Source organism: Triticum aestivum, chromosome 6D, assembly GCF_018294505.1.
Source record: "Triticum aestivum cultivar Chinese Spring chromosome 6D, IWGSC CS RefSeq v2.1, whole genome shotgun sequence".
In the NCBI taxonomy this organism is placed as follows: domain Eukaryota; kingdom Viridiplantae; phylum Streptophyta; class Magnoliopsida; order Poales; family Poaceae; genus Triticum; species Triticum aestivum.
The window spans coordinates 292,851,350-292,859,631 of NC_057811.1; the positions used below are offsets into that span (position 1 = coordinate 292,851,350).

The window sequence follows — 8,282 nt, forward strand, 5'->3', positions numbered from 1 at the left end:
CTTCAGGGCCGCCACTTCGATCGTGGCCCCTAGCAAAATTCATGACGATCCTGTGATCTAACAAACCACCTTCCTTTTTCTTTATCAATAAACAGACGGGGTATTACTTACCTTTGTTCTCTTCGAGCTGCCTCTTGGTAACGCTGAGCTCTTCCTCGGACCGCTCAAGGTCCCGATTCAGTGCGGTGACCTCCGCCGTGCGAGCGGCAGCGGCCAGCAGTGAAGCCTGCTTATTCACATAAGACATATTCTGATTAGACTCTTGTGATTATTATTTGATCCTCTGTTCGCCTTTCTTTGCGAACACCAAACAGAGCATCAGGGGCTACTGTCTATGCTGTAACATTTTCTCATAACTTGATTACTTACCTCAAAGCCTGTTAGGAGGCTGGCACAGGCTTCAGTCAGTCCGCTTTTGGCGGACCGAACCTTCTTGACCACCGCACTCATGATAGTGCGGTGCTCTTCGTCAATGGAAGCGCCGCGAAGCGCTTCCAGCAAATTGTCCGATGCCTCTGGATGGACAGAGGCCATCGGCACAGACGGCTTGCCCCCCTTGGTGAGGGGTCGCCTGACAGAATCCGGAACCACTGGAGGTTCCGGCGCAGTATTTGGCTGGGGGCTAGACTTGCCGCCCCCGGCATTAGGGCCCATGGGAGTCTTGCCCCTCGTGCGCCCAGCTCCTGGAATGTCGCCTTGGGGCGCCTCCGGAACTGTCTCCCCTTGGTTCAGTGCCCTTTGAGACAACACCTCGACGTCGTCCGTAGGGCGGGGGGAGGAGGCAGTCAGGAGTGAATCACTGTTCATCTCCGACAGGCCCAAAGAATCATCCGAAGAGGATACGTCGATATGGGCTTTGGATGGACTGCATGATCATGTTCGGCATGATAAGAAGCAATAAAATAAAACATACCAAGAATTATTATGGTATCCGGATACTCACGACTTTGCCAGGGGCTTGTCCTTGGGTAACCACTCCTCGTCGCTGAAAGCGGCCGTTGTGGAGCAGTCCGGAAGGAGAGTCCTTCCCTTCTTGGACCCTTCGGCCTCCCCAGACGGGGCGGCCTTCCTTTTCTTGTCTCCCCCGGCTGAGGGGGGAGAACTTTCCTCCTCCTCCTCGTTTTTGTGGGAGGAGGGTGCCTCGGTGTTATCGGGCAATGAGTCCGATACAACCTTGCGCCGGAGACCTTTCCTGGTCCCCGTGGTCTTCTTCTTGGCCTTCTTCTCCGGTGCCTCATAGGGCGCCGGAACCAGCATCTCCGTCAAGAGAGCCCTTGCTGGATCTTCAGGCAGTGGGGCTGGACAATCGATCTGCTCCGCTGTCGCGACCCAGTCCTGTTAAATGGCGTGGAGGCTTAGATCCTCACATGATTATACTGGGGAAAGAAACATCTTATGAGATATAAGGAGCTTACCGGATTGGCATGGCGCTTCGCGCTGACTCCGCGATCCTCGGTAAGGGGAGGAGGTACCTCGGCGGACTTGAACAACACCTTCCAGATGTCTTGGTGCGTCGTGTCGAAGAGCTCTCGCAGCGTCTGGTGCTTAGCCGGGTCGAACTCCCACAAATTGAATGCCCGTCTTTGACACGGGAGGATCCGGCGGAAGAGCATGACTTGGACCACGTTGACAAGCTTGATTTTCTTGCTTATCATGTCTTTGACGCAGTTCTGGAGTCCGGTCAGCTCCACCGATGAACCCCAGGATAGGCCCTTCTCTTTCCAGGAGGTGAGCCGCATGGGGATGCCGGATCAAAATTCGAGGGCCGCCACCCAGTTGGTGTCACGCAGCTCGGTGATGTAGAACCACCCCGATTGCCACCCCTTCATGGTCTCCACATAGGAGCCTTCGAGCCAGGTGACGTTGGGCATTTTGCCCACCATGGCGCCTCCACACTCCGCTTGCTGGCCGACCACCACCTTCGGTTTAACGTTGAAGGTCTTCAGCCATAGGCCGAAGTGGGGCTTGATGCGAAGGAAGGCCTCACACACGACGATAAACGCTGAGATGTTGAGGATGAAATTAGGGGCCAGATCATGAAAATCCAGCTCGTAGTAGAACATGAGCCCGTGAACAAATGGGTGAAGGGGAAATCCCAGCCCGCGGATGAAGTGGGTGAGGAATACAACCCTCTCGTGGGGTTCTGGAGTAGGGACGATCTGCCCTGCGTCTGGGACCCGGTGTGCAATGTCTGCAGCCAGGTATCCGGCTTCCCGGAGCTTCGTGATGTTCTCCTCCGTAACGGAGGAGACCATCCACTTGCCTCCCGCTCCGGACATGTTTGGAGTGTTTTTGCGGAGAAAATGCGAACTTGGGCGCTGGAGCTCGAGTGCGCGATAATGGATGGGCAGGGAAGAAGAAGGCGTGGGTAAAAAGGAGGAGTCCTTGTCCCTTTATAAGGGCGGTAGAAACTGTGCGCCTCCCCACTCGCCTGGTAAACTCGCTTATTCCCCAAGCGCCGTGATTGATGGCGCGGTTGGGTTACCCACACCGTATTGATGAGAATCCCGTGATAAGGGGACACGATCTCTGCTTCGGCAAGACGTGCCAAGAAAACCGCCTCGCAATATGTGTAGTAGCTGGTTGAGAAAAACGGTTCGAATAATGACCGGGCCATGGCGTGATGTCACGTTATGAAAAGTTGTCAGCAGATTAGATTTGTGGAAATATTATACTCTCTACCGTGGTATTTGGAATTTGTTTTGCAGAGCCGGACACACATCTTCTATGGAGTATTCAGAGAAGGAACCCGCCTTGCAATGCCGAAGACAATCTGCGCGCCGGACTCATCGTCATTGAAGCCTGGTTCAGGGGCTACTGAGGGAGTCCTGGATTAGGGGGTCCTCGGACAGCCGGACTATATACTTTGGCCGGACTGTTGGACTATGAAGATACAAGATTGAAGACTTCGTCCCGTGTCCGGGTGGGACTCTCCTTGGCATGGAAGGCAAGCTTGGCAATTCAGATTTGTAGATCTCCTCCCTTGTAACCGACTCTATGTAACCCTAGCCCCCTCTGGTGTCTATATAAACCGGAGGGTTTAGTCTGTAGGACAACAACAATCATAATCATAGGCTAGCTTCTAGGGTTTAGCCTCTACGATCTCGTGGTAGATGAACTCTTGTAATACTCATATCATTAAGATCAATCAAGCAGGAAGTAGGGTATTACCTCCATCGAGAGGGCCCGAACCTGGGTAAACATTGTGTCCCCCGCCTCCTGTTACCATCCGCCTTAGACGCACAGTTCGGGACCCCCTACCCGAGATCCGCCGGTTTTGACACCGACAGATACCAACCCAACCTGACACCGCCGGAGCGCCGCCAATTTGCTGCCCTTCATCCTCTCTTCCATCTAGTTTCCTTCTCCTCCCCGTTGTGCACTGCAGGCTAGCGATGACCACACCTCCACCGCGCCGACGACCGCTGCTCCAGGGTGCTCGTCCTACGGGGTACGTGCATGATTTTTTTTTCGAAAAGGGGGTATCGCCCCAGCCTCTGCATCGGAACGATGCATACGACCAATATTATTAATAAGCAAAGGGTCCAACAAAAGTCTCCAAGTCTCGAACAAAGAAATACAAAAAAGGCCCACGAAGAGCAAAGCAGAAAAAGAAAGGCCACAACCGGCTGGCAAAAGGTAGGAGCACTACATGCCTATCCTATTACATGACCGCCATCCAAACCGGTTGAAAATATCCTGTGCTACCATCTCCCATCGGGTAGACCCAGTAACCAAACGCTCCCTGGCCTCCATCGGAGTGAGTAGCGACCACATACGGATCGACGAAGTGGTTCTGAAGATAACTTGCAAAAAATGAATGTTTGTTGTTCTGTTAAAGACCAAATCATTTCTGCAGTTCCAAACTGCCCACAATAAAGCACATACTCCCACACGAATGTGTCTCGCTGTAGCAGTATCTATCCCATCAAGCCACGTCCCAAATAACATGTTGATAGAAGTCGGTGGAGTAATGTTGAAAGTTATGTGAACCGATCGCCACATAATTTTTGCCAGAGGACAGTCAAAAAGAGGTGTTTGATTGATTCGTGTTGATCACAAAAACTACATCTTGTAGATCCTGTCCAATTGCGTTTTACCAAATTATTCTTTGTTAAAATAACTTGTTTATGCACAAACCACATAAACACTTTGATTTTCAAAGGTACTTTAACTTTCCAAACATGTTTCAATCTAGGAATCACACTAGAGTTAATCACATCCAAATACATGGATTTAACCGAGAACTCTCCATTCTTAGTTAGTTTCCAGTATAATTTATCGGGTTGTTGAGACAACTGTATGTCCATCAATCTTCTCACAAGATTAAGCCAGGCTTCCCACCGGTTACCCACTAGCGTCCACTGAAATTGAATATTGAGTGGAGTGGATTGAAGTACTGTTGCGACGTAAGCGTCTTTATGCTGAACAATGTTATACAAAGAAGGATATTGGAGTGCGAGGGGCGTCTCCCCCAGCCACATATCCTCCCAGAACCTCGTAGCAGTACCGCTTCCAACGATGAACCTTGTCCTATTGAAAAAGAGTGAGTTAACTCTCATCAGTCCTTTCCAAAAAGGCAAATCAGTCGGCCTCACTGTCACCTGGGCCAAGGTTCTAGAGTGGAGGTATTTGTTTCGCAAAATCTGAGCCCATGTGGCCTCCGTCTCGACAGAAAGCTTAAACAGCCACTTGCTAAGGACACATCTGTTCTTCACTTCCAGGTTCTCAATACCTAGACCCCCTTGGTCTTTCGGCCTACAAATGATATCCCATTCAGCAAGTCTGTATTTTCGCTTCAGTTCATCACTCTGCCAGAAGAAGCGTGATCGATAAAAGTCTATCCTCTTCCGGACTCCAACCGGTACCTCGAAAAAGGAGAGAAGAAACATGGGCATACTCGTGAGGACCGAATTAATAAGAATTAGTCGTCCTCCGTATGACATCAGCTTGCCTTTCCAGCAACTCAATTTCTTCTCAAAACGGTCCTCAATGCACTTCCATTCTCTGTTGGTCAGCTTACGATGGTGAATTGGTTTAGGGGTACGTGCATGATGACTTTGACTTTCTGATTGTCATCAACAAAATCAAGTAGGCTTCGGTAGGGGAGCGGCAACTGTTGGAATTAATCTTCAGTTGTACCAAACTGAGAGATAAGGGGGAGTTAAATCTCCCACGTACATGCCCTGATCGGGGGCATAGAACCAGCGACTTGGTCTCGGTCTCGCCTCCTGACACCTAATACAAAAGGAAAAGGACCCCTTCCGTGAAAACCAACGATCTCACGTGGGTAGGCCACGTCCTCTCTCAAACAACCGATCCTAAAGGAGACGAAGACCGACTACCACCGCTAGCCACCACCAGGGCAGCGCCGGCGGCACGTCTGCTCCGACCACCTGTTGCATCTCCAACGGATGCCACGATAGTCAAGCCAGCGGCGCTACTGGATTTCTGCTGTACTTCTTCCCGGCCATCTCATCGGTGCTGGAGGATCCAAGGTGCAGGCACGGGCTACACGCCATCAAGCAGGCACAGGACTTCGCCTAGTTCCTGTAAGTTCACACGCTTCCGCTCATGTAGGTGTTCTAATCACGAGATTAATATCAAGTAATGTTAATCCTAAAGGATTTAGTCTAACATTGGTATCAGAGCAAGGTTAATCTCGGTTGAAACCCTAATTAGACCATGTTTTACTGTTACTCACTCGTGCCAGGGTCTAATTGCTCATATTCTGGTCCTAATTTTTCGTCTTTAAGATCTGAAGTGGTTACGTTAAGGTGCTGGAGGATCCAAGGTGCAAGCACGGGCTACACGCCATCAAGCTGGCACGGGACTTCGCCTAGTTCCTGTAAGTTCACACGCTTTCGCTCATGTAGGTGTTCTAATCACGAGATTAATATCAAGTAATGTTAATCCTAAAGGATTTAGTCCAACAGCGACAACGGTGCGTCGGCGGATCGTTCTGGCGACAAGAGTGGCCGTTCGATGGTCTCGAAATATCGATGTAATTTTTACCATGTTTGAGATCCTTTGTACCGAACTCTTATAATAGATATCTTATTTTTTTGAAAAAAAAAACATTCGCTGAATGAACACCAGTTTTATATTCCAGGGTACCACGTTGGAGTAGCACACTACAGAGCATAACAAAAAATCAGCGAGTGCCAATGTATACAATCCAGATATACCACCTACAAATTCACTAGCACTGCTCTAGGTCCTAATCCGCTAAGAAGATGTGCTGAGTCATCTCAAGTCGATCAGGCAGGGAGTAATGCCTCTGGTAGTTGATCCTCATGTGCTGGTAACCTGGCCAGGTCTCGAGCTCGTGCATGTCGTACATGGCAGCTATGCAGGCGCGAAGGTCCTCGGCGGCGTAGCGCGTGCACGCCAACAGCTCCTTCACGCCGTCGTTCCACCTGAAGCCGCGCATCTGGTTGATTGTGCATCGTGCGACGAAGACCGCCGATGCCGCGACGGTGGACGGCAGGAACTGCAGGTGGCGGCAGTCGAGCAGCGTGAGGTCCGCCAAGTGGTGCGCCAGGGACTTGACGATGTCGTCGCGGGGGTCCTCGCCGCCGCGCCGGGTGAAGTGGTCGACGAAGGTGCGCGCGGTGGGGCCTCCCATACTGTAGTCGAGCGCCGCGACAACCTTGGTCTCCATGGCCACCACCTCGTCCTTGGTGAACAGGCCATACGAGGCAACCTCGCCAGAGTTCAGCTTCAGGGTGGTGTAGCGATCCTCGTACTTGGCCGCAACGAAGACGGCGACGGCGCCGAGGAGGCGGAGCTCGTAGTCGTCGGTAGGGGGCCGCCGATAGGAACCGGTCGACGTAGGCGACGGCGCGGTGGAGCGTGCCGTCGGCGAGGTTGTAGCGTCGGGTGAAGAAATACATCCATCTGACGAGCAGGGCGCGCTTGTAGTTGTCCATCTGACCGTGCTGCACCTTGGTGAGGTAGTCGGGGCAGGGCCGCTCCCCGGCGTCCACCGCTTCCATCCTTCGGAGGCTTTCGTCGATCTCCACGTCATAGTCGGCACACAGCTCGTAGCGCCTCTGCGGAGACATCTCCAGCTCCAGGGCGGCGCCGTCCAAGTTGGGGCCGGCGTGCATCTCAGGGACGACGTGCGCCGGGGGAGATGTAAGGCCGGTGGCGGTGCGCGAGATGTGCGCGGCGGCGATCTCTCGGAACATGGCATAAAAGTTCGTGCTGTCACGTTGGTCGGGGAGCAAACGCTCGACCTTCATGGTCGCCGCCGTAGGTACGTCGAGGGCAATGCTCGGGGCGAGCAGGGCTGATCCGGGCGGCGGATGGATGATCAAGAATCCAAGAACCAAGAGAGGGAGAGAGACGAGAGGAAGTTCTGACGATGGCCTCCCAAAGGGTGGAAAATACAATCGTACGTAGATTATTATTTATGCCTGACTCCTGAGGCAGGGGGTTGGGCCGACTGAGGAACGTACTGCACTGCCGTAGTAGCGCGCGTTTGATGCGAAATGACTGTACGTACGCCGTTGATCGTAAACAAGAACGGCTTGCTGATGATTACTTGTCAAGTACGTATACGTCAGGAAACCACTGTTGATTCCGTTTGCAACCCAAAGTAGGTACATTCTCAAACCATTGTGGATTCCGCTTGCAACCCAAAGTTTTTAGAAGAAAAGGGCTCTAGTCCCGGTTCCACTTCCGTCAGAAAACGAAACGACCGAGTACATCCTTATTATAGCCCGCGGGAGAGGATTGAAACATCCCCGACATGATTCAGAAATATAAAACTCTATTTCCCATAACAGAATCAGTCTAGACCAAGCTTAAGGCATTGGGGAAAACTACTCGCACAACACCATCAAAGGAAGGTGACAGAAGTATCAACCCTCTAAGATCACCATCTTGTCTACTCCCATCCACCCTCCCATCTTCTTTGAGGAATATGGTAACCAGAGTTCCCTTTTCCTCATCCTGGCTCTGGCTAGAGCAGCAGAGGTGGTCTTCTTGCAGCCTCCCAAATAGCTACTATGATCTTCTTCATGTGCTCTCTTGCACTTCCTTTGCACAGGATCTTTCAGAGATTGCAGAAATCTGCTACCCTCTTCAGAATCACATGCATTCCCATCCAGGTTGTGTTATTAAAACACATATCACTTCTAGATCCCCAAATAGCCCAGAGAATAGCTGACATAACCAGGTTCTCAGCTTGCAAAGTTTTATCCCCCCCCCCCCACATGCATGCCACATTATCAAAAGTGGGTTGGGGAACACACCCAGAGATGGAATGAATAACT

The 8,282-nt window shown here is 51.6% G+C and overlaps 1 pseudogene; it reads right to left on the reverse strand.

Moving 5' to 3' along the window:
• Positions 1-6,220: 6,220 nt before the first annotated feature.
• LOC123142584 (putative cyclin-F2-1) lies at positions 6,221-7,246 on the reverse strand (annotated as a pseudogene).
• Between the last annotated feature and the right edge of the window lie 1,036 nt (positions 7,247-8,282).